Here is a 26,963-nt window from a genome sequence, read left to right as displayed (position 1 = left end):
TGCTCCTTATGGGGCTGAGAGACTAGATCACCCCATTCCTTTCTGCCTTCTGAGCTCATATATACTAGTGTAGCTGCATTCAAATGAATTTTCCTCATGTTCATTTTGTGCTGATGCCTGGGATCGCAATAAGGTGCAAGGCGATAAAGAGTCAATCCTGTTTACAAGTGTACCATGAAGCACAGACAACAGCTTCATATCTCTAGTTTATATAGTCAGGCATATCCTTGAAAATTTTCTTCTACCCTTGATTTTTTACATACCTATAAATAGTCACAGGAGTATCCTGCTATTTAATATGGATTTACACAGATAAATCAGTACATTAACTTGAGTCTAGTGGCTCCAGTATAAGTCAAAGCTATAGCACAAGTCACACCAGTCACAACCAAAACCACAGCAAATTCAAAGTCTGAACTTTCAACCTGATCTAACTTCTGAGCTGGTCCTCTGTGCAGGATGGTGGACTAAAGACTTCCACAGGTCCCTTCCAAGTTGAATTGTTCCTATGATTCTCAGATGAGGATGTTCTGGGTACTTGAAAATCCTAGAATTTGAAAACAAAGGTTTTGCCTTTCATTAGCATTCCTTCCCCCCCATTTCACAAAAAAAACCCAAAACAAACATATTTTTCCTTAATTTATAATGTCTCCTTTTTTCCAGGGAAAATTTAATAAAAAACATGTTTCACTGACTAAACAGAGAACTCTGGTGTGTAAACAATAGAGATTCTTGTGTGAAAGTCAATTTTGCACGGCTTCTAGGAATTCCACAGGGATAAAATTAGAAAGACCTATACGCAGCCTAGAACATGTACTTGGTGGGATGAACGCTCAGGTCAAGTTGGCTTCAGTAACAGAACGGCTGCAGACCGGGAACCTCAGCAATCCTGGCCCTTTTCTTCCTCTAGAGCTCAGAGGCCTGACAACTCAAACTCACTCACAAACGACATCATGGACCGTCTACCCTTGAAGATCAAGTCGGAACAATTTACACGAGTATAATCCTCACCTGAATCCTAATCCTCAGCCATGATGCACTAACTGACCATGTCTGTGTGCATAATTCACTTCTATTGTACGAACACTACGAAGGCACAGACATATCCTAGATGAAAATGAAACGAACAACCTTCCTCTTCATTGCACCTAATTCTGAATTACACAAACATTGACTGTGCAAATGAAAGCTGGGCTCACCTGTTTTCTGGGGAGCTGTTAGCACTACAGTGCTTTGGTTTTTTTCATGGCATTAACTCCACTGAACTAAGCGGCAATGCTCTGCTTAGGGTGTTGCAGCTGAGCAGAGCCTCAACACTTTGCAGCAACAGTTCTGCTCTGAGCATTCCTCACTTTTCCTTTCACCCTTCCATTTCAGTTTCTGCCCATTTCATTTGTTCCTGTTTCCCTTACTATCCTCTGCTCTCCTCCCTTCCCCTTTTCCTCTCTGTCACTTCCTAACTATCCTCCAGCATTTTTAAGACTGTTAGTTCAAACAAGACTACATGGTCTGTTTTTCAGCTGGCTTAAATCCGGATGGCTTTGCTGGCTTCACTGAAGCGATGCTGATTTTCACAGGCTGATGATCTGGCTGTATATCTTTAAGGGTACATCTATCCATCAAATTTGTCCATGATGCTTTCAACCGTCCATTCCTTATTAATTCAAAACCAGCTGACTCTTTCAAGCTGGGGAGGGTGCTGGTCCCCCTTCTGCACTGCCTCTCTCCTAAGACAGCCAGTTGGGAAGCACACCATCAGCTGTGCATGAGATTACATCCCAAGGTTATATATTACTGCACGATGGGCGAGCTACTGAAGGCTTTAGAGTGCAGGATCAGACCAGCCAAAAAAGAAGCATCTCAGAAGCCTGGTTGTTAAAGCTCAGCAAGAATATCAGCACTGTGAGAGAAATGCTGGACAGAGACACAGAAATAAGCTTTCACAGCGCTTTGGGCCCTACGTATAGGGAAAGGGATGAAATAGGATGAAATGCAGAGGTTTCTAATTAATGTTTCTGATCTCCAGATTACAGCTGTGAACTCTCTTCTCCTCCCCTAATTCTCCAACTGGGAAATTGCTGCAGCTGATTGCTAATTTTAGCAAATAATTTGCCCTGCATCCAGGCATAACCCCTCGACCATTTCTTCCACAAGCAGGAAAAGGCCCCTGGCCCAGACAGGGGACCTGTGCTTCCAATAAGGCATAAACCCTCTTTCTTACCCCATTAGTCCACCTCCTCTATCCACATGTGGGAAGTTTGCTGAAAATAGGAGGTCAAATGAATAACTACAAAGGGACCCAAGGAAACGGCCACAAACACTGCAGACCCATCTGTGTTGGTGGTGTAAAGGTGCCCACTCCCATCTTTAGCGAGCCATCTTCTCAGCTCGTGGAAACTGGGGAAGTCTCTTAACCTCTGCTTGAGCTGTGCAGATTTATGTCAGCTGAGAAATTGCCCCTTTGAGTCCTGACACTGAGTCTTTTTCTATCCCCGCTCTATTCCAGTTCCTTCGTATTTAATTGAAGTGGATACAACAGTGTCCAGTGCAGTTCCACAGGTACTTTTATTTCTATGTATTGTGCCTGACGACTATCTAAGCAAGCTACATTTGATCTACATCTAAACTTTGTTTTCCTAATGAAGAAGGCTAGATCGCTTCTCCAGCTCATTTCATAATTTTGAATCCTAATTTATCCCCATCCTCTGGGAGGAATGCATTTTTTTGCAATACCTATGTTGTAACTTTCTAGCACACATGCTTCTAATTTGAGCATTATTTTCCAAAGCTCCTAGCACTTAACCACAAAAGTTCTTCATTTATTTTCCTTTTTATTCTCTATTTAATCCATCCTCTCTTATTTTGTGCTTTGGATCATCTTTATATCTTACATTATGGACTCTAATATAAAAGCTTTTTGTTTTAACTGAATACTTACAACCCCCAGGGAAGTACAAAAATTATATGGGGGGAATTAGAAAGAACTACTCTTCCCTCTCCTCATGCACTTCCCAATTTTCACCCCCTCCCAATCTCAAATCCTAAAGCAGAAGAAAAACTTCTGAATTGCCTTACCAGTTTTAAATCAGTATTGGAAGGGACAAAAACTTACCAGAATCTAGTCTCTGCCACTAATTTCCTGTGTGACTTTGGCCAAGTCATCTTCCCTGCACTTCAAAGCCCCGCAGAAGTACAAGTGCTTTTTGTCCTCGTCAGTCTAAATATTCCGGGGCTGGGTGGTAAAGATCCTTACACAAAAGATTTTTTTATTCCTCGAAGTTATGAGGCCCTACTATTAGCAAGTGTGGATTACAAGCTGCCAGAGTGGGTAACATAGAACGAGGCACGATTTTCGGGGCACTTCTTGCCTGATCAGGGTAAACTACAGCAAATCTTGAGGCAGGAGGCTCCAGAAACCTTGCAGCATGACCACCACACTGGCTGCATCAACTCTTCAGCACGGGAAGCAGAGCAGGGTCCCCGTGCAGATGCACAGAGGAAGGGGGAAACACCAGGGGACCTTAAGTCTCCAGCAGGTTCTCTCTCCCTCCTGCCTTTGCTCCCATCATTGGAAACGCCTGAGCTTGCCAAGACCTGGCCTGCCCTTTCCAACACACAAACGGATACCCCAGGGCTGCAAGCACGGAGCTGAGCAGCAGCTCTGCCAGCACCACTGAATGCTACTGTAAGATTCAGCGAACAACTTTCCCTGTGTAACTAGGAATCAAATCTCTTCTTCCGCTGTGACCAGTTTCCACGGCCAGTTCTTGAGCTATTGAAGACTATGGGCTGTTGCCATCGACCAAAATTTGGCTTCGATGTACTTTACCAGCCACACTACTTACATCAGGGACATAAAGTAAAAAATTGGCAGTTCACTTGAAAGCTGGGCCAGGCGCTCTCTCCGCAGGGGCATTTGCCTAAAGGGGATGGGGCAGCTTCAGGAACAGCAAGCAGGGGCTTCTACCTCGGCTGTCCTTAATCGGTTTCTACCAGTGCCGATTTACGGAGTAATTTATACCACCTTCAGGCAAGGGTTTGTGATTAGGGACAAAGCAGTAAAGAAGCCCAGTTTGTAGATTGCTTCAGGTGGCTGTATGCAGTGCCGAGGAAGAAGCGAACAACTGCATGAGAATGCATGATATTCACATTTTTTTCAGTTTACTCAACTGTCCTGAACCCGGCTACAGTCATTGCACTGGGAGAGTATCTAGCAAATCCCAAAGCAGTGAGAGATGCCTCAGTTTACCTGGCAGGATTGAGCCCTTTTTCTTGCTCTAGCAGACGAAAGACTGAATGGCTTCAGCACTGCAGTGAACTAACCAGAGTTATTTTAGCCTGGCTTGGAGACACCTTGTTAATCCACAAGCTGGGAGAAAAACCTAGGCCAAGCCTGCGTGGCAGCAGTGCGGCTACCCTGCTGAACGGATGCGGTGGGACCGCAGCACCGCCGAGCCGGGACACACTCAGCCCTGCTCGTATTTGTGCCTGCAGGGCACAGGGCGTTCACATTTCCATATGGAGCAATGCAAGTGTTTGCTTCTTCTTTTTCCTTTAAAAAAAAAGCAAACAAAAAAACATAACAGTAAAGCAAATGAATTACAGTGTACTTTAATCGGCTTCAAATAACAAACTTGACCCCATTTGTACGAATACGTTTCCATCTCCAAGTCTGTGAGTATTTCCCTGGTATGTAAATCCTAACAAGATGGAGACTCCTGGACCTCCAGGTTTATGATGAGACCTGCATTCAGCTATTCTGCAGTTTAAGATGTGATTTCAGCAGGGACAATCGTATTGACTTTAGCTTTCAGCTAGAGCATCTGTGCCTAACTAGCCTTTTAAGAAGCCTGGGCCAGAAGGTAACATTTCCCTGAAACTTTCCGATAAAAAACAATTGTTTGGATAAATCAACAAACAGCCTGGCCAAAAGGCTCACAAATCCCTCCTCCTCTTACACAAGCTCTTTCCTTTAAAGCTTGTCACTTTATCTGTTGTCATAGTAAAGACCCAAAGTTATAAGCTCTGAGTCAGACAGCTTATTAATAACAAGTGAAGGACAGTACAGCACAGATTTCATTAGGCAAACTTCACTTAGCAGAGTAAGACCCCTGGGTCCCAGAGGGCTCATTCAGACCATGCCGAAGAATACAGCATCCCTCCTTTACCACCGCAGAGCAGCTCAGAGCAAACCAGTGCAATGTCCCAGCTGGGACACAGGTATGAACATTACATTGGTGTAGATACACCTTAACCAAACCTAAGCTTAAACTGGAAATTATCTGACAGCCAGCCCTAACTGGAACTATTGTGGTGTCAACCACAGCACGGAAGAGCTAAGAAGAGGGAGATGCTGCTTGAAACAAAAAACCTGTGTATACTAAACCTAAAAAAATATTTTCCAATGAAAGCATATGTAAGTCTAAATATACCTTTTTCTCCCTCACAGACAGGGGAGAGGAGAAAAATTGACTTTTTTGAATTAAGTTTTGATTATCAGTGGACACCTGAAAAAAATTCAGTAACCAGCACTGAGCGTAAGCAGGCCTGCAAAGGTGCCAAGCTGTTGGGACAGAGCTAAGCAAAGGCCAGACCCAGACCTGCTCCCTTGCTCTTCAACTATTTCAGTACTGACAAGTGTCGCACCATGATCCATCATATCCAGTCCAGCCAAGGCTTTCAAAAAGACAAATTCACCTCTGTGGCAACTGACTTCTAGGACTCAAGGCAGGACAGTTTTACTTCTTGAAGCTTATTCAGGGCCAAGGTTACAAACAGAATTCAGAATAGTGGGTACACAGGGGTAACTGAGCACTTTGGAAAGCCTGGCCTTCATTTCAGTGGTCAAAAGGACTAATATTTTCCTGAAAATCATTGCCTTAACTCCCATAGGCTCTACTAAAAAGTCAGTGGAACAGTACTGGTGCTAGCCTTGAATATAAACAGTCGAGAATCAACTCCAGGACAAACCAGTCACCAGTATTATCTTGACAAGCAAGATTTATGACTGTCCCTAAGATTATGGCACTTGGGAAAAGGCTGGAGCCTTGGAGACTGAAGTCCTTTTCAGTCACAGCAAAGGTACAACATCTATAGCAAGCTAGCAAGGTTGAAAGAGATTCTGCATTAGCCACTAGTTACACTTACTTCCCTCAAGAGAGTTGATCTGATCTACTTAGTTCGTGGCCTTTTCCCTGAAGCCATCTACTGCCATCAGTTATGACTGCATTTTAGTTAAATCCAGTGAAAGCAACAGCAATTAGACAGAAGCTATCGAAAGACATCAAACTATTGACGTGGCTCCAGAGAAACCTGGCGGAGTCCGCTTTGCAGGTCCGCTTTGGTGCTCAGTTCACAAGGAAGAGGAAGACCTCTTTAACATCTGCAACTACAGGGTCTTGCTCGTTAGCTCTACCTTTCAGCTTCAGCTTGCGATTTCCATCTCTGCTGTTTTGGCAAAGACAGCCCCTATCACAGCAGTACAAAGTTAAGCAATCATTTCTGTTCCTTACAAGTCTCAGGATCAATTACTGTGAATGATAACATGCATTTCATGAAATCTCTGCCCTGTTGTTGCCAGAATCCATCCTGTCACTCACACAAGAACTGGAGGGTAGTGGAGGAGGATTCATTTGGCAATATCCTTTCAGGGATTTAATCTTTGGATACAATGCATTAGTTGGATTACACTAAAGACTCAAACTATCCATATTTTTAAAGCCTGATGACCTTTAACAATGAGAAATAATAAGAGGAAAAAACACAAACTCTGACAAATTCATAACTACAGCACAGTGGAAAGGAATGTATTTTTTTAACATATGAAAAAACATTGTGCATGACACGTCTATTTTCCTTTCATTCCTGTAGCTGTTATGAATTATATACAGTGTATTTAGTTGTTGTTTGTTCTCGTGCCTTTTTTTTTGCGGGGGTACTTTGGCTGTTCTACATTTTTTCTTTATCATTGATCAAGTAATTGCATGAAATGCCATTTGTTTCGTCTTTCCAGAATCCTGTTGTAACTTTGTGTTCCCATACTACTGATACGCTCCCACTGCTGTCAGCGAGCGCTCAGAGAGGGTTTTGCTGTTAACCAGCCTCATCCAAACGAGATGCACAAAGCTGTTCATAATCTGACTTAAAGAAAACAGAGTTAAAAATTATGTAACCTATCTACAGTCAGAAAATGGAGCTAATCACATTGTTTATGTATCTATATGTATCAAACTTAAGTATTTAAATGAGAACGCCTCATGGAGTTGATGGAGGGAATAATTCTGCACACCTCAGTCACCTCGATTAGTAACAGGTCTTAATTCCAGCATTTTGAGTCAGCTCCTACAAGCACTATACAGGCAGCCCGCGGAGAAGAGATGGTAGGAATATTTCTCATACCCACCGGATGACTAAGGAAGAAGGGAATCAGGTCTGCCAGCTTCCAGCTCCAGCCACCTCTGTCACAGTGAGAATAAAAAGCAGCAGGTCATTAATTGTATGACAGTACTTAGCCTAGCCTGTTGATCAGCAAGATGTGTTTTCTATTGACATTATCACTTTGGGATGCACGTAAAAGGATCTAGGCTGCAGCCCTCAGTGAGTCGAGAGAGGCCACTCGCAAAGCAGAAGCAAATGTGTGCACTACCTAAACTCCAAGCACAGTCCCAAAACAATGTCAGATGTCAGCAAACAGCTCAAAAAAACCCCAACAGAATCTAACAAATACCAAAAAATAATAATGAGCTCCTTTTAATATGGAAAAGTTACCCCCAGTGTCTCACATGAGGCTGAAGATGAAGAAATCCCACCCTTCTGTGAAGTTTACCAGCATATTAATAAAAACACTTGTTTATTTTTACTCACTTGAAAGCTCTCTTATGTTTTCCGCATTCAGCAACGGGCCACATACCAAAGATGAAGTTTTGTTTAGAGGGGGGAAACAAAACAAGACACAGGAAGAGGTTTACTGCTTTCAGGCTGCTTTCTCTGGAAGGGCACTGCCTCCGAACCAGCTGCCCACTGCAGCCCCTCCGCAAAGAGCCTCGCTGCCTTAGAGAGGCTTTTCCACATCTTTGGCTTATAGACATCACTGTCGCCTCCCCACTCCCCTGCTCGGCCAGGGCAGATGGCTGTGCGATAAGGAAATAGGCCCATGCTGGCCTTGTCTCCCTCTCACACCAGCCCTGGGCTCATCTGGATAAGAAGCCACATGGTCTATAGGGGTCCATCAGTATGTTTAGAGGTTGCCATTGGCTCCTACAGGAATATCTGATGAAGACACTGAAGCCAAAGGTGTTTTTTTCCTTTCTCTAGAGCAAAGTATTTGGCTCCCTCCTGTGGGCAGCAATGTTGCTAATCTCCCAAAACATCTGATTTAAACACAACAATAACACCAGCTAATGCTACCGCTGAATCCACCCTTCTCCTTGGCAGATTCCTGTGCTTGCCTGGCCAAAAAGATTTTCCTAAGCTTCCAGCAATGCCATAGAAATGCACAAATGGCACACAGCAGCCTTAAAACAAGAGAGCTGTGTGGCTCACCAGCAAAGCAGGACTGAAGAGCGGCATGTAACTTCTGTTCAAAATGTATGAGAAGTGGCTAAATGCTACGTTGCCTTAACAAACGCAGCTAAACAGTTGCTGGCTTCAAATTTTACTACGTAGTTTTCTATTAGTGAGTTCAACTGCAACCTCCAGGCTTATTTCCTATTCAGGATCCAACTACTAAATGGGGTAAAATCAGAGAGTTCTAACTTGTTATCTGTCCTCACTAATTACTTAGGCACCAAAATGGAATTACCTGCGTGAGTTCTTCAGAATTCAGTCTGGATAGTCTTGCTACGGGTAACATCAGCCCTGATGCTGGAAATGGAAGATTTTGGAAGGTTTTTGTTGTGTTCCTTTCTATGAAAACATCCCAGAGCAAAACTCCAGGCCAGTACAAGGCAAATGTATCATGCAAACCTAGAAAAAAAAATCCTCCCATGGGACTTAACTGGTGCAGAACTTAATACTCCCTCTGTATTGCTTAATCTTTAAAATGTTACTTTTTTCCAGAGTTAGTTGCCTGAGCTGTTTTAGTTGCCAGATGTTTTTGCAAGGACAAAAATAATGAGGGCACAAGTAATGGCTTTTGCCACCTGATTTAAATATCTCTCCCTTAAGCTTCTTTAGAGAGTTAGAGCTTTTCCATTAAAACTTCCCTTGCAAATCCTGAGGCTTCACATGTTAGCTCTTCCCTCTCACCTGTTTCCCTGGTTGAGCCTTCCCTCTTTTCTTGTATGTCAATAATTTGTTATAGAAGACTAATTTATCTGCACCTAGTTGCCAATTCATGGTGTCTATAGTCATCTAGGGAATGGGGGGGGGGGGGGGGGGGAGGACACATTATGTGCATGAGGTGTCTGTTACCAGTATTGTTTTACAGAAGCTTTGGCTCCAGAGAAGAGTGCTGAACTGTCTCTGTCTTGGTCACTTCACAGAGAGAAAGGAAAGCAGGACCTTCAGATCTCCATGACGATCCAGCAGTGAAGTAAGGCTTTGGATCTTCCATGGATGTTTTACCACACTGAAGAGCTCTGCACAGCTGTGGATCCATCTTTGAATAGACTCACAGACAGTTCAGGGGATAAATCTTGAGTGAACCTGGATCTTGCAGACAAGCTGTGCAAACAAGCTCCTTGTGAGCAGCAGACAGTTCCTCCTGCTGCATCCCCTTCAGTTGCAATGGCAATGAAATGAGATAACGCTAATCACTCTGCAAGGCCAGGTGAAGCAGAAAGCCAGAGCATCTTGCCATGCTGGGAACAGACTCCTGCCGATTAATTGGTTACCTGAGTAATGAATTATTCACTGGTCACACTCCAAAGACACCTATGGCTCAGCTACGCTGCAGCAGACTTCTCCAGCAACCATCTCACCTCTGTTAGGGTCAATTTTGCCCTCTCCGGGTTAAATGGAGGCAGAAATTTTCAACGCATTTCCCTCGCACGTGAGCAGAGCAACAGTGGCAGCTCTCACTGGCTTTAGCTTTGCTGGCTCAGCCCCGAAGGCTGCACCGGTGCGGCCCTTGCGCAGGGGCCAGCTGCTGCAGACAACAGAGCCTGGCATGACCTGGAGAAACGCATGCCAGAGGAACAACTCACTAGTCCATGCAGGTAGTGATTTGCAGTCTGGATGTTAACAGGAACATTGCTAGGGGGAGAGTGGTGAGCTTTTAAGTGAAGAAGCAGATGAGTCAGATGAGCACAGGACTTTCCTGGTATTTGGTTCTCCATGCTACCTCTGCTCCCCATTTTCCATGCATGCTCACATAACCTTGTCTCGCTCGCTACTAAAACAGCTGAACTTTCTCACACAGTAAAAGAGCTGAACCGTCTCTTACGCCAAAGCAGTAGTTTTAAAATCAGCCAGCAAACCTCAGTAACAGTGGGTCACAAGTGCCTCTCTGCGTGGGAATAATCAGGTAATGCCACGGTAGACACCCCAGGCCAGGTCCTTGAGTCACCTGCTCTGCCACAAATTTCCCTAGGATGGTCTTCCTCTGCCCCTCTCCTCCCACTACCCCACAGCAGTAGAATCTCTTGACAATACCACCTTGCTTCAGACAGCTTTTGGTGTTTGAAATGAAGGCCAGGCTGCTACATCCTTACTCCCTAGCATTTTCTTCTGACCCCATAGCATTTTCCCAGCGATACAATTCTCAGGTTAGAGAGCTATTCTCTTTGAAGCACAAAGGAAGTCATAAGGCCTCATGCAATTATGCAAACAGTTGATCTGTGCTTCTATTCACTTTTGATGTGATGCATCATAATAAGCAGCAGCAAAAAATACACCTATTTTCTATATAGGACTACCAACAGTCATCTAAGTAACTGAGTAAGGTCATAGAAATGTGAATCTATGAACATCTCTCTCCTGCAGGTTCTTTTGAAGAAACCGGTTTCTCCTCATTGAAGCCCATGTATATGGGAAGGGAGAACAGACTGAATATGAAATGAAAAGAGACTTGCTCCAAATGTTGCAGGTAGAGCTTCCAGTTCTCACTGGAAACTGAAGCTATTTTGGAACATCATTCTTTATTTATGACATTTATTATTTATGGCCTTTATCTTGCATATGTAGAACAAGCAGAACGTCATTTTCAAATGCACTGCACTCTAGTGAGCTCTGGATGGCAGCAACACACAACTCAGAAGTATTGGCCCCAATGCTCAGGGGTGCAAGTGAGCATCCTCTGCCTGAGCAAGGGGGCTGGTACCCCAACTTGGTCAACTGAATGAAACAGCTTCACCTTGCCTCTGGGATTCCTGACAGGTTGAACATTTCCCAAACTACCTTGCTAGCATTATGAGAAATGGAATCAAAAGGGCCAAGAGAGAGCCTCTTCTTCCCCTGCTCTGTGCAAAGCCGCTGTAAGAACAACCAAACTTAGGAACTTCATAGCATTACCAGAGCCTGTAAGCCAAGACTACATGACCCAAGTCTCACCTTGCAGCCACACGACCTGCCCCCTAATCACACTGCCTGCTATAAAGAGATGATTTCTTATACAAAATAAACATAGATACATGCAAGAGTTATTTGCTAGTCACCAATAACCTTAATCCTCAGATGGTCAAACCGAAGTTGTCAGAGCTATGCCAGCTTAAACACTATGCATCTTGTATTGCCTTTCTAAACACCAGGAGGAAGCACCAACCACATCAGGCTGCTTCTCCAGGAGTCTGAGAGTCTTGCTCCACTGGAGCAAGAAGGGGCAGATGAGCACTGACAGTCAGCTGTCAAGGGTTGTTTACGTAGGGCTGACCATATTTTGGACAGAGAGATTACTTTGGTAGCATTGTAATAGCTCTTCTAGTATTCTGTTCTACGGTAAGATCAACAGTTCAAAACACCTTGCTATACCGAGTATCATATAAAACTTAACACTGACATGCAAGGCTCCCATACTATAATCACAGAGCTAAATGCACATAGTGGGTGTTCTCCACTTTAATAACCTTCTTTCCCCAAAGTGGTTGAACCAAATCTGACTAAAAAATAACTTTTCTTTAAGTGTACTTACGCTCATATTTTTCAAATGTGGTTTCACAACTGTTTGATTAATTCCCTAACCATGCTAAATGCTAACAAACAGAATAACGTTTCAGTCTGAGTGGCAGCACACTCACGGCATGTCATCCCATCTGGGAATGACAAACACAAATTCAGCTTTACTGTAGGGATTTTATTTCATGCTCTGTAACGCTTGCCTGCAGCGGAGTGTTGGATGTTTTGTGTGTTCTAGAGAAACAGCCATAGACGTGGTCCAGGGGCCATCAAAATCAGCAAGAGGCTACTGACTCTAAGAGATTTTGGATTAATTCCTAATCTTATCACTTGGGCCAAGGTGCCCGAGCAAATCTGAAGGTAAAAGAAATTAACAGTTTCTTTTAAAGAAAGAGACTGAGAGACAAAGAGGCAGAGAAAGAAAAGCTGCTGACTGCTTTTGCCAAGACCTGAGAAAGACAAATACAGCTTGTACAGTCCAAGCGATTTGAAGTTTCAGTGGCTGCGTGACAAACTTTTGGGGGGGTGGATTTTAAAAGGATATTATTTTACAAATACAGTCTCAGGTGGATACAGGGTTTTTAAAATTCTTTTTGTGAGTCAGCTTATGTAACACTGGATTATGCGTAATCAGCAGCTTTCTGTGTAGCTCTGGTCACAGGCACAGAGTAATACAAACTGAATAAGAAATGAAATAATATCTCCGATGAGAATAAACTCTTCTTATACTGCTACAGTTTCTGTCAAAACACTGTGATATGCTTAGGTTGCCTTAAGGTAAAACCTGTCCTTCACAATACTATTTAAGTTCAGCTCTTATGTAAATCCTCAGTATTTTGCCCTTAGCACATTAATCCATCGCTCTCTGTCTCTGCTTGAAATATCTTTACAAGAAGTGACCTTTTGGGGTGCTTTAAATCTTCCTCAGTAGTGTGAAACCCCACAGCACATCATGAAGTTGAGAAGAAACTTATCAAACAGCAGCTGAACTTGCTTCTTCTCCAAAATGCAGTTGTTCCAAGTTTTGTGGGGTTTTTTTGTTTTTTTTTTTTTTAGCAAAACTGATTCACTTGTCTCTAAACCTGAGGGCACAAATATCACTTTCAGAGTGATTCATCTTTGAGTAAATGGAGATGTAGCTACAGACCTCAGTAAGGTGCTGTTATCTTTTGTTTGGCAGGATTTTTACAGATAATTCTCAGAAGTCTTAGGAAAAGCTTTGAGTCTCCCACCTTCGTTCTCCTCCCACATCCTTCCTCTCTCCTGCCCGCTCTATTTTTAGTAGCCAAGGCGCATTTCCTGGTGTTCCCATGTTATTTTTTCAGCCTTGCAATGAGTAACACTTGTAGAGATTAGTGACAAAAATATTAAGGTGGGTAAGAATCAGGTATGAATGGAAACATACTTTTGTGAAAGCACCAGAAGAAACAACAGAGTAAGGGTTAAAGGAATAGCACTCTCTGAAAACTAAGGATACAATTGAGAGCAATTAGGCTGGCAAACACTGAGGACAGTGTCTTCTGCATCAAGAACTCAGCACAGAGCTGCACTTCAGTAACAGGAGGATAGCAAAAATGGTCCAGAGAATTGCCTGTACCATACCTCTTCCTATTACCCACACAGGAAAACAGCCTGTAGCTGTAAGATACCCTAAACAAGGAAACAAAAGACAATTGCCTAAGACGTAGGGAGGGCAAAGTAAACAAGATTCTTCAACAACATTGACTTCAAAAGCATATAAAAGACCTATTCAAAAACCAATTCACTGTCACCATTCAAGAGGAACAGCAGAGGATGTAGTGGTGCCATAGCAGCTGGCATCCCTTGTTCTCTGCGTCACCACAGGTAATCCTGCCCCTAAATACTTGGCCAAGCACATATTGCTGGTTTCAAGCACGCGGTTTGAGTATCTGCATTCTCACGCCCACGTATGAGAATGAAGATAGAAACAACTTAGAAAAGTTAAGTAAAATAAAAATCACCTTCCCCTTCCGTAAGGTCTTCCACTCATTTTTTTTTTTACATTAATTCCTACACACTTATTTGGGTTGAGTGCTTCGGTGACGCAAATGTAGAGTCACTGGCTTGTAACAACTGAACGGCATTAGTCAGTGATGTGAAACCTGGCAAAGTACAGACCGACAGGCTGTTTAGTAATAAATTCTTATCTTAAGTACTTTTTAAAAATGTTTAGAGATAAAGAGAGTGGGGAAGTGACTTTCTTCACAGTCTTTCATCACTTCTGCGTCTTCCTCCCCCTCTCTCTTTTCCTTTGTGGTAGTACATAATGAACAAAATCATATGTGAAAGGAAAGTTGCAATCCTGAGTGCCTTTCAAAAGTCTCAAAATAACTTAAAGAGTGAATTGCAGTTTTGTGAAAGTGTTCCTCCCTGAACTGCTCGAGTGTCACTGAAATTCCCAAATGACAATAGCTTCTAAGGATAACATTTCCAAAAGTGCTGTGTGACTGAAAAGCCTAAAATCCTACTGTCTTTTTGAGAGGAGGAACGGATGATGTGGTCTCTAAAATCACTCATAAAAACACCCACCCCCATTAAAACTTGATTTGCATTTCACTGGGATTTAGGCATTGCATTCCCATGGTCTCTTTGGAGAACCTTAGGCTAAAAGCTTTGGTAAGGAGTTTGAGTTTACACAACAGACTGAGTCCACACTGCAGTTATAGACCTCTATGCTACTTTCAACGTAATTAACTTGGGTACCGACAGAAACCTAAACACTGCAGGGAGCTGGGTGAATAATCTGCGCTGCTCTTCACTCCCAAATCACCCCTGGTACTTGCCAGCTTGTTCCCCTATGGCTCAGGTCTGCCAGGATTTCACTGCCAAGCCCAAGGTAGGCACACCCTGAAGATCAAAAGCCTTGCAGCCCATCCCCAGCCCTGACAACAAGCCCTGCACAACCTCAGGCAAGTCACTTTGCTCCTCTTCTGTTTTCAACCTCATGAAATAGATCTAATAATACTTACACAGCTCTTCAAAGTGCTTGGCCAAGCTTATACGATTAATCACAAAGGTACATTTACTAAACTACTATTTCAAGATGCTCAGCATGAGCATTTTGGTATTACAGCAAAAGCAAGCATGTCTTAAAAAGTGAAATGTGGTAATAAAGGCTCAGATTTAGAGTCTCATGGATAAAACAATGAATTAGGTCCTTGGCTGACTGCTCTTGGCTAAAAGACCTGTTTCCATGAGTGGGAAGTTCAGAGCACTGACAGAAAATTATCATAGGACAAGGGATTAAACATACATTCCTGAAAAAAAGGAGAAGTCAGTCCCTATTTATTCTTTTTGTACTAGAAATCAGAGCATCCTTTACGAAGGAAGGTGAACACCTTCTCTGTGTACACATGCATAGACACCTACTTGTCTCTGTGCATCTCTAAGTGTGTGTTTCTCCATAAGTCCCCAAAGCTCTCTTACATTATGTTTCCTATAACCCACTGTAGCAGTGGCTGGTTAGTGATGTAGAGCTAAGGAAGAAATTATTGTAATTTATGGCCACTTTATTTCCTCTTACAAACAGAGTGGTGCAAAGAGGCTTAGTCTGTATGAGAAGCAGAGCACTGTGTGAATGAATAAGTGAGCGAATGTGTGTTCATGTATACGTGCGTTGTGTGTGAGCAAGAAGCTGGAAGGAAATGTTCAGGAAATGCATCCCAGCCAAAAATGGATTTCAAAGGGCAGAGCTCCTTTATTTGGGTAGGAACTGATGTTACCACATAATCAGGTGTATGATCTCTGAGTGGTATTATGTGGGCAAGTCAGCAAGCACAGGCTACCTAACTTTAACAAGAAGGCCTTTTATGGCTTCATCCTCCCCACTCATCCTATCTGCTACCTTAAGCTTTTGAATATATATATATATTTTTAAAGGGCAGGGTCCTGGAGATTAAACTGAAGTTCAGGATTTTAACAGAGAGACTGATGGACTGACAGATTTATTGTACTGACTCCTATGCAAGATTCTAGTTTCCTACCAGGGTCTCATAAAGGAAATATGAATCTAATGAGAATCCAATGAGTGAAAATAACAATGACGTGGCAGAGATTCTGTAGCCTAAATTTTTGGTAAATGCTCTTATTGTAGAAATTTGTTTTTTAGGCATTCATTAGCTGGATACATTTTCTGAAATGTGCTAAGCAGCTTTCAACTTTTAAAACATCATCTTCTAAAGATAAGATTTGCTCTAATTTGAATAGGGAGATGCACTGCATCTGCAGACACATTGTTTCATTTGGACAGGCCAATTTACTGAATAAACTGCAGAATAAACAGACCTGTTCGAATAAACTGTTATCTTGGCAGCTGTCTTACTGACCTGACTCTTGACTTCTTCTCTCTCATCAGAACCTAGCTGTCAGTCCAAGGGGTTTTTGTCAACGAGATTCAATAGTAAAGGCTACACTGCAATGGAAGAGTGGTCTCAAACAGCTGCAAGTAGGGTGAGCTCCATGTCCTGCTCATCTTCTGCCTATGTGGCTGCCTTAAGACAGCTTCTGAGGGATCTGCCAGCAGCCGCTTGCCAGTGTTTCACATGTTCATGGGCAGCTAAAGCCTGGCACATTGCAGAGGACATGCTGCAGCTTCCCCCAAGATCCCAGATCCAGCTTCATAAGATGGAAGGTGGGGGAAAATGATCTTAAAGGAAGTCTGAAGGCTATCCCTGCTCAATAATGCAAAACAAGCCATGGCCTGCAGGTGATTTTCTATCCTAAAGCAGGGTGACAAGGAGCAAATGATCTCACTTCAGGGATGTTCCTGCTTTGATTTGTTCAGAGGGTAGGCTGCCATATATTTATTATCCAAATGTCACCAGAAGCGGATTATTCTTCAGTATATTTCATGGGAAAGGTTTTGTTTAAATTTTACGGCTATTAATTGGAAATACAGAACACAGCATTTGATATGGTGCATTACATTACCCATTCTTCTAGGAAGGACGCTATCCTCTCCTCAGGATAAAGGAGGTTGCCAGAATAGGGGATTATATAAAAGCAGACAGAGACACCAACAAAAAGCATATTATGTGAGATTAAAAGTAGATTATTAGCCCTGGGCTTTTCTTTTTCTTTCTTTCTTTTTTTTTCTTTTTTTCTTTTTTTTTTTTTTTTTTGAATAACGTATGTTCTTGCATGGTCAGAATTCCATGGAAGAATAATGACAGAGAAAAGTCATCTCTTAATTCAACTTGAAGCTGCTCCCTAGGAGCAGCAATATCCTGTGAGGTTCTGGTTTAAACCAGACACTAGTGTGGTAAACAGCTCCTGCAGCAAATTCCTTCTCCTACCAGTAACTCAAAAACCTCCAAAAAGTGGAAACTGAAGACTTGAAAGAGGCCTAGGGAGTTAGGGAGTTGCATATCTTTCTCATGGATGTGGCCTGCCACATGATGAAACCCTTGAAGTAAAATAGCTTTCGCTGACACCATTTCACCATACACAGTAAAAAAAAAAAAAAAAAAAAAAAAAAAACCACACCCACACCGACGACCAAGGGAGACAAGGGTTTTCTCATTTTAAGCCTAAAATAAATGAAAAGGTATGCTGATCAAATAAGGCCATACAAGTTGCTTACGTAATAGATAGTAAATAAAAATCCATTGCAATTCATAAAAACATAGTTCAATTTTAAATGTTTTTCCAGTTTTATTCAGGTCATTATTGGACTCACCCAAGAATCTTATGTAAAATTGGGTGCCTTTAATGTAAATAAATATTGTACTGGTTTTTTAGTCAGTTTCTTAATCTGTTCTATAGTTGGCAGAAGTCCTTAAAAATTAGGATGTTCACTTAGAAGAATACTTAGGCAACGTATTCTGGAAATCAGACTTCTTCAAACTTCTTATTCTGGAAATCTTGTAAGGTTTTTTTCTCATGAATTTTGTTTTACTACTTTGTGGCACTAGTGAGCTTGGAAATACTGCAAAATCAGCATTTCTTGGAGCATTCTGGCACTTTTTACGCAGAATTGACTAAGGCTGGGGTGCTCAGAAGAAAACAGAAAGTTTTTAAAAATGTTTCCCCAAAGTTTTATGAAACTAAATTTGGCTCCAGATTAGTATTCTAGCAAGGTTCCAAGGTTACCATGTCCTTCCCAAATTTTTACGATTGAAAACAAAAAAAGAGAAAAAAAATTAATTTTTCTAGGCAGCAGATCAGAGCTCAAAAATATCTTACCAGACTTATTTTAAGAAGGAACTTGGAAATGTTTAACTAAACCCACTAGAGAAATTGCCACACACACAAAAGCAGTGATTACATGGGATATTTACCTAAAGATTTTGTAATCTCCTTCTCTGCTCCTCTGCACGTTCTCTTTCTCTCTTACCTACACACACACACAAATCAAGATGCTAAACACTCAAATAATGTAGATTCAGGTGAGGGGCCACACGTTCAAATACTCAGCAGAAGTTAATTTTTTAAAGATTTCTTCCTTCGTCTGTGTGCAGGAGCCAAAGCCCATAACTCTGCACCTGACGGCTGCAGTTCTGCCTGCAACAGTACACAGGCCGCGCGTGAAAGGCCCGTGCTGGCTGTTCATCCTAGGCAGTATGAACCCAGGACGCAGCCCAGTTTAGGGATACTGGTGCCTCAAGCTAGTGGCACATAGGGACCTGGTATGGCTGCCACGTTCAGCCACGTTCCCATGCTCAGGTGTTCCTGCGACACGAATCCTGACACATCCCTGAAGTGACCTCTTTAGCGAAACGCATCAATCAGTCTCCCATTACTTCTGTGCAGCAGTACAAATTTAAAGCAATCCCCTCATTTCAATAGACTTGAGGCGGTGGAAAATGAATTCCTTAGGTTTTATTCCTCACTCATACTAATACTTTTATGCATACATTTCAATAGCATTAGCAAATACCCTAATTTCTCTGCCATGCTGTTTGCCAATCCAAGTCACTGCTGATACTGTATTGATAAACTGTAGGGATTAAGGGAATCTTTAGTGATATTATCAGTGCTGTCGGAACCTCAGATAAATTAAGTGAGAAAGAGTGGTAGCTTATAAAAAGTTGACCAAAGCTGAGAGCTGTTACAGTATAAGCAAAGACCATGACAACAAGAGCCACTCGATGGCAACTGTCAGCATTAACCTTGTAACTATGCCCATTGTGAATATAAAATATTTCAATAGTGCTAGTGAGCTGTGCTAATCTGGTGTGCACATTACTGCCATTTGCTGTCTTTTCTTATGAATTATTTTACCAAGTCTGTTCTTTGAAAACAGTTTTCATTGTTTTCTGAGGATTAAAACAGTAATAATAACAGGAAAGTATGGATTAGCAGCTCAAAAATGCTCAGCTAATAAATGTAAATGTATATGGTATTCTGCAAAAAGGACCAACTTTCAATTAAATGTTGCCACTAGGTGCATTTGGAAGTTTATTTTACATGATTTAATTTTCCAAATTTTACCTTTTGCAGGTAATAATTTGAAAGGACCTTTTCTATTTAATGTACCTGTGTACGTTTGGGTTGGCACTCAGCAAATGTAGTCTTTAAACAGGATGGTTAAAAACTTCTCTCATACAAATGTAATTTTAAAGCAGTCTTTACTTTGCTTCCAATTAAAACACTCTGAGAGGCCAAAAGTTACACGGAAACCAGGAAAAGGCGGTAAATAAGTTTTGGCTGAATGACACCAATTAAAGGCTGGCCATGTTCCAGCTTAGAAAGAAAAATAAATGCAACTCAGTAAATTTTGAATTAGGTAACATTTATACACTGAGTACGGACAGGTTAGGACAATGGACTAACCTGTTGCCTCTGTTCTGAGCTGTGGTTATGGAAAGTGAAGGCAAGAGTTTGCCAACCTGCCAGGCCTCATACACCAAAAGTTTCATTCACACATTTGGCTCCTGCCTCTTGGTCTGCTCAGCTCAGCCTGTATCTCACATGTTTGCAGCATTAGAGCCACAACCTACCTGCTATATGGCAGATACAGTTTTTCCTCTTGATATTTGACTCCTCCACCCCCACCCCCACCGCCATCAGGCTGCCCTGCTGAGTGGGTAAGATCCCGATGCAGGTAGGAAGCACGCCTTTGACCGGAGCGCAACGAGAAGGCATCTCTCTGTGGGAATCGGAGCCAGTCCCCAATCATGTGACTGAACAGGGCAGGTACATACCTGGCACAGAAGAAACCTGAGAGGTTTGGGGCTTGTCTCACCGTCTGTGATCTCACTTTTTTCTGGCTGGCTTGGATCTGGAAGGGTTCCACCATACGGCTGCAGGCTTATCTGATCAAAGACAATAGTGCACAGAGCGGGTAAACAACCACACTGGGCTTTGCCTTTGTTAGCAGGCCCCGAGCCCGTCCTGTGCACAGGGTGTGCGGAGGGTGGCAGGACAAACATGATCCACACAAAATGAGTTTCTCGTTACAAGAAGAGGGTAGCTAGTGCTCAGGGATAACTTCTTATTGAATTGTATATTGGACCCTTGAACTCTGCTGATTACAACTGGCCCCCCTTGTGATAATATCACCAGAGCTCTGCTCATTCATATCCTCTCAAGGGCTATTTTCAATATTTTTTACTTTCAATATTTTTACTTGAGATTATTCTGAGCAGCCTAGAAGCCACACAGCATCATTAGCACAATGCTGAACCCAAGCTACTCTTCTGTAGAGTAGATTGGGACTTAGGAGATCTACAATCAGCTCTTTATGCCACTACAGACTTCCTGCAAGACCATGAGTCCTTAGTCCCAATCCCTCCAAAGTACTGTATCTGCAAAACAGGATTAAATATATGTTTTCATTCACCTTTTGTCTTTTTATGGCTCACAGGCTCTTTGGAGAAGGGAATGGCTCAGATCAGGGCTGCCAAGTCCAAGCATTCAAAACCATCAGCTAGGCCTAAAAAAATAGCAGAAAAAAAACTCCATGAAATTAAAATAAAATAATATGCATTTGAAATTCTTTTTATTTGCTTTCTCACTTTTACTTTGCTCAGGTTCATGTTTTCAAGCGTCTTCTGGACTCCTGAGACCTAGAAAATTGCTTTTTTAAATTAAAATAATAATACTAGCAGGAGCAACAACAGCCACCACCACAAGCCAAGACTGTGAACTATTCACATGACTCCAGGGATCAAGACTTTAGGAAAAGCAGTAAATGTGCTGAAATTCCTGATAAAACCATGTAAATTGGCAGGACTGTGTGCACCTCATGTCTACCAGGACGAGGCCCTAGTAAAAACAGACATTTGTAATTTCTATCTTACTACTGTTAGAAATGATCATCCCTTCTCAGAAGTGACCTGTATCTTCATATACCATAGAGGGCTTGTAGCACTGCCCTTCCTGCTTGTCCTTCACGTACCCTGAGGAGCAATAGCTTTGCTGTTCCCATCTGTCTAGTCACTTTAGCTTGCTATAGCTCCAGTGGAATCATCCCAGGAAAAATATCTTTCTGAGAAGAACATCTAATCTTTCAACACTAGGATTGCAAGTAACACCCTTCACACATCTTTATGGCTGCTAGAAATGCAAAGAGACTGAGAGTCCCCAACATACCACAGCATTTCAAATATATCCTTAACATGCTCGTACCTAAGAAAGAGCTCAAGTACCGCTTGAGCAGATGAGGTATGCAAAACAGTTGAGATAAGCAAAACAAGATGATTTGAATAAGGGCAAAGGCAGAACAGATATCCATCTTCGAGGAAACAGTGCAGTTCAAGCTGTTGTTCTATCTCATCATACCAGCAAGGGGCTGCCTATTGTCAGCAATACCAAATAAGTACTTTCGAGGCCAATTTAATGGAGGACAATGTGAGAAGTAAAGAAACAGCATGTTCAGGCATTACAATCCCCTGTAGCCAAAACGTCCACAGATGCTCCAGCTTGTTGGTGGTTTTTTGGCTCTGTTGTTTTAATTAAAGTTGTGCATATAAAAACAATATGAAAAAACAAATGACCAACATCTTGCCCTAACTAGAAACAGTGTCCATATTCCCTCTCAAGGTGTGATACCTCATTGACAAGTTGCAGCTCAGCTTCATACAATCCTGAAGGTACACGTCTGATCCAGAAGGTTGGGTTTGTTGCTTTTGACCCTGTTTTTATGGAATCGTAGCGTACATGGAGATAAACAGCGCCCCACTCCATTCCTCATACCATGTCTAAAGGCCTGAAGTTATTCACGGTATAATGGAGAACAAAACTCAGGCCAAGGCTAACAAGCCAAGCAGTCTTCGTACAATAGACAGAAAACTAATCATCTACTTCAGTACTGTCCTTTTATAATTCCTGTCTAATTAAGACCTAAGCACGTCACAGACAGTAATCATGATACTACTTCTGGCTCAGGCTTAGTTCTCTTAGGTCTCAAAGCACTGCAATATTATTCTTCATATAAGATATTGCATGATGTTTCAAAGACTCTGTGCTAGGAAAAGTAATATTATTACTCAAAAACTCTAACTCCAAATTGTTAGATGAAAAGAAGGTTACATGAAGTTACTACAGTGGGGCACGCTCTCTTTGACCTGTTGAGAATCCAGTCTATTTTTAGTGTGCTTTCTGGCCAGCTGTTTTCAGAAAGAAATCCTTGCAAATCCTGCTGTCTCAGCATTCTGTCCTGCAGAGTAAAAGGTGAAGTTTTCTGAAAACAAGTATTCTGAAAAGTTACCCTTCTTGACCATCAAGTTATGATATCATTCTTTATAGATGACTCATCTGGACAGCAATTTCCTGCCATAAAACCAGAATAACCAGAATCTTATTTTAACACAGTATACAACAAGAGGGCAGTGTAAGAAGGTCTTAACTGAGCACCTGCTCCATTTACACCTGCTCAGAGGCTCTTTTATCTTGCAGAAAGCGTTGAAGAATGTCTGGGGTCACTCACAGCCCTCTGTGTTGCTTCACAGAGAGACTGAAAAAGATCTGAAAGGCCATAAGTAATTATAAAAGGCTGCAGTCGAGAGGGATGGAGGGAATTGTCTCATGACCCATATGGGGAAGAGGTCATTTTCGTAGTAGACAGCCTTTCCAAAATCTCCAGAGACAGCTGAGGTTATAGCATAAAGTAACTGTTGTGGTTCTCTCAGCTTGTGACTCACAAGTAGCTGGAAGCAAAAGGAGGAAGCTGTGCACACAGAAAGCAAAAAGCAAGCACCACTTTGAGATATATTCATCACAGCAAGCATTTCCATGAAGAAGTCCATGGAAGATGCCGTGCAATCTACTGTGTGGCAGCTACTCCTCACAAGCCTTCCTTTTCAATAGTCTCAGAGCACAAAAGTAAGCTATTGCAAGTAAAATACAGCATAGACTTGCAGTCCACCCCCTCCTCAGCTACCCTGAAGAAACAGCCTCTGTGTACACGCTTTCATCTCAAGGTGAAAGCTTGTTCATTGTATGTCAAAGCATTTCCCACTGTGTCACGAGGTGACCCTCCCACATGACTGTGGGGGTTACAGCAGAGAACCTGTCACGCACTTAATTCCATGTGTCTCTCCTATTTGTTTGCATTGGTTTGGAAGTGGATTGAGCTACCCTGCATTATTGTGGATTTGTTAGATATCGAATTGCTCGCTGAGTTACATAGCTGAGATCGCAGTCCAGGGGGAATCCAAAGAGGTCATTAATGGGTTTGGGTTTTTCCTGCTTTGTATCTTTTGATGACATTTCTAATAGCTATGAGGAGAAAGCAATATAGGCACATTAGATGTCAGAATAATCAAAAGGACTGAATCAAGGCCTTAAAAGACAAAAAGCAGCTACTAAAAAACAAACAGCAAAACCCACTTCTCTTCCACAGCAGCAGACTGGGCTAAGAAGTCTTAGGTTAGAGACAGAGGAGCTGCACTTGCTATCAAGGTCTAGACTATTTATCATATATAGTCTGTACCACATGATGATGATGACTGGGGTAACAAAGATGTGGCTGTGTTAGACAGAGCATGCTGATATAGACACAAATGTACCTCTACTTGTATGGCTTGTTTCACTCAAAAGGAAGGCACCTTTGCTGTGCTGGTACAAAGCACAGCTTGGCTGGTGGACAGCCATGTCCACACTGGGAGCTCTTTGTCAGTAACTACATCAAGTCTCCTGTGCCAGGAAAAATCTCCTGCTGCAGAGGTAGCTCAGGTTGGACAGTTGCTTCTTTGTTCATGTTCTTGCCTCAAGCGCAGAGGTGAGATGGCTCAATAAAATGTTCACTATGTACTCTATGTGTGTGGGAAGCAATTGGAGCCCATCAAACTGGAGACATTGTGACAGGTCATCCAGGTAAAATAGTTCTGCTTCCCCCTTCTTGTTTGCCAGAAAAAAAGCTGAATCTCTTGCCAGCTCTCTCCAAATTCCCCATGAGGGAAAGGAGTTGAGCTGAAAGGCTCAATTATGATACAACCTGCAGGACAGCAGGCAGGGCTGGCAGGTGCAAGGCCTTCCTTGGGCAACACAGTGGCAAAGGAGGGAGAGAATGGTCAGAATTCAGGTTTGGTTCATGGGGACCCGAGGTGCACACCCATCCCTGGTCATGCAGGCGCACTGCCTTGTACTGCTCTCTCACATAGGCTAGTTGGCTTGCCCCACAGCCTAGGGTGGTGCCTCCTCCCTCCCAAAACTCAGCTCTAAGACGTGACCAAGGCTTCATCTTTCATGTGCCAGCCAGCGGGGTATTGTGCTGGATATCACATCAGAACACGCATGATTCTCCTGTCCTTTGGCAAAATTCATCCAGTCCTGACATACTAGAAATATAAATAATATTAAAAAAAACAGCCTAAAAAAAATAGATGACGGCATTTAATTCACAATGATCTGCATTGTCACTCATGCTGGAGAGATGGCAAACATTAAACACCTTGTACAGGTGCACACAATTGTAAAACATGCAACACAACCAGAAATTGGATTGTATTTTCCAAGCAGCATTAACTTTCAGTAACAATCACTTTAAATCACTTAAAAGAAATTATGAAATGTTAGTGGTTCTTGAGAAATATATCAGAAGTTCCTGAACCTTGAGTTAACTATTGACAGTCTGCAATAGATTATGCTGGTGAAGGAGAATTGAGCAAAATGCAGCTAACAAGTAGAAGAGATATGCAAAGATGATGAAGTAACTTTTTTTTTTTTGTCTTTTATTTTGAAGAAAGGGGAAGTAAAGAAGGAAGGAAGGAACATGGAAATAATGCTTGTCACATACCATATATGTCTATGATCTCCAAGGCAAAAAGGATGACAACATGTAAACAGTTTGTAATAAGGTTTCCTTAGTCATCATCAGATGAAAGTCTGTGATCTAATCAGAGCCACTCAGAAATAAACTGGCTGGTGCTCACTGAGCTAGTTTCAGTTACAGTTTTGGTGTAAGTATTTTACCTTATGTTAAAGACTAGCAGTACAAACATAGCCAGCTGCTGCACATAAGCAGAGGAGTGGGCAGTTAACAGCTGAAGGGATGCAACTTTCCAGCTACTCTGAGTAGGTCTAAAGCAGCCAGCTGATTATATCCTTCAACAGAAATCCAGAACGGAAGAAAGACAAAGCATTGAAGACTGGTAGCTAAAGAACGATAATTCACTTTGGGAACGTGCGAGACAACAGAGGCCAGCACAAGAAAAAGCTTTATGTGTAAAGAGCTAGTGTTAAAGAGGAACTGTAAATCTGATCCAAAGGCCCTGGAAAGCAATAGAAGGTCTTCTGTTGACTTCAATGGCTTTTGGATCAGCTCTTAAAATGGAGGGGAAAGGCCTGGGCTGGCAAGCAGCAGGCAGGTTGTGGGGAGACTGGAATGCAGCTGAGAATAGACAGAGGAAGCAAACAGGAGAGTAGAGCTGGAACCCAGATGCAAAAGCCACATTGTTTTGTTTGTACGTCAGAGAAAAATAATCTGCAAGCTGGCTTGGGTTGAAGCTCTGGGAAAAGAAAATGGAAGAAGACAGAAGAGAGGTTACTATGTGAGCTGAACCAAGAGAGCCATGGTTGGTCTGGTGGCAGCTGAGTGTGAAATGCCACATCCTTTCCCTGAAAGTGCTCCCAGGAGGAACAGGATGTGGACACTCTTCTCTTCGCTAAGAGGCAGAACCGCTGAACCATTTGCTGAAATTGTCTCAGGTTTGGATGAGGGATAGGCAGAAGGGAACGAATGGAGATACATAGAGGAACAGAACATCATCCCTCAACTGCTTGTCTCTGTCTGTAATAATTACATGGGTCTTCCTTACTGTTACGTCTGAACATATTCCAGTCTTTCATGTACCTATTCCTACAACAGCCCCTAAACATCAAGGTGATGTTATCCTCAATGCACAAATGTGGAACGGAGGCATAAAGAGATTCAGGGTCAAATTTTCAACAGTATCTAGGTAAATAAAATAAAGATGAAGGTCCAGGAGGATTTTCAAAATACCTGTGCAGGTTAGGGTCTTTCTGTCCACTGAAGTACAGGGGAAACAGATACATAAATTGGTCAGTCTTGAAAATCTCCATTAAGTGCATTAATACCTTTAAAAATCTTGTTCAAAGTGATCTAACTTCAGGATAAGGCAGTAACACAAGTGATTCAAACCCTGATTTTTCCTGAGCCCAGCCTAGTGCCCTAGTATAAAACTATCATTTTACTTTTAATACCTACTTAAAACTCACACAGGTAGGTTTTGCGCAGGCCCTTAGCGTAGGGGCAAATTTCACCTTTTCCCTTCCCTTTTTCAACCAAGCAGATAGTTTTGAGTAAAAACAAACAAACAAAAAAACATTATTCTAGTTATGGAAATAAGTGGTGAAACAAATTTGTCATTCAATTTTATCCACACAAGAACGGAAATTACTTAACCATTGCAGAGTTGTTAAGAGGTTTTAGAAAGTCAGAGGTAGCTCTCCTGTCGGCTGAGTAGATCTCTCTGGATGGATACTTC

At 42.3% G+C, this 26,963-nt stretch overlaps 1 long non-coding RNA gene across 1 annotated transcript; it reads right to left on the bottom strand.

Moving 5' to 3' along the window:
- Nucleotides 1-349: 349 nt before the first annotated feature.
- On the bottom strand, nucleotides 350-26,963 carry LOC112996746 (uncharacterized). Its single transcript, XR_003262538.2, has 5 exons — nucleotides 26,882-26,963; nucleotides 20,855-20,947; nucleotides 20,217-20,327; nucleotides 7,403-7,457; nucleotides 350-547 (listed from the first exon to the last, which is right to left on the bottom strand). It is a non-coding gene; the product is annotated as an uncharacterized LOC112996746 (long non-coding RNA).

This window comes from Dromaius novaehollandiae, chromosome 26 (assembly GCF_036370855.1).
Source record: "Dromaius novaehollandiae isolate bDroNov1 chromosome 26, bDroNov1.hap1, whole genome shotgun sequence".
NCBI lineage: Eukaryota > Metazoa > Chordata > Aves > Casuariiformes > Dromaiidae > Dromaius > Dromaius novaehollandiae.
This window is presented reverse-complemented; position numbering and strand designations above follow the sequence as displayed.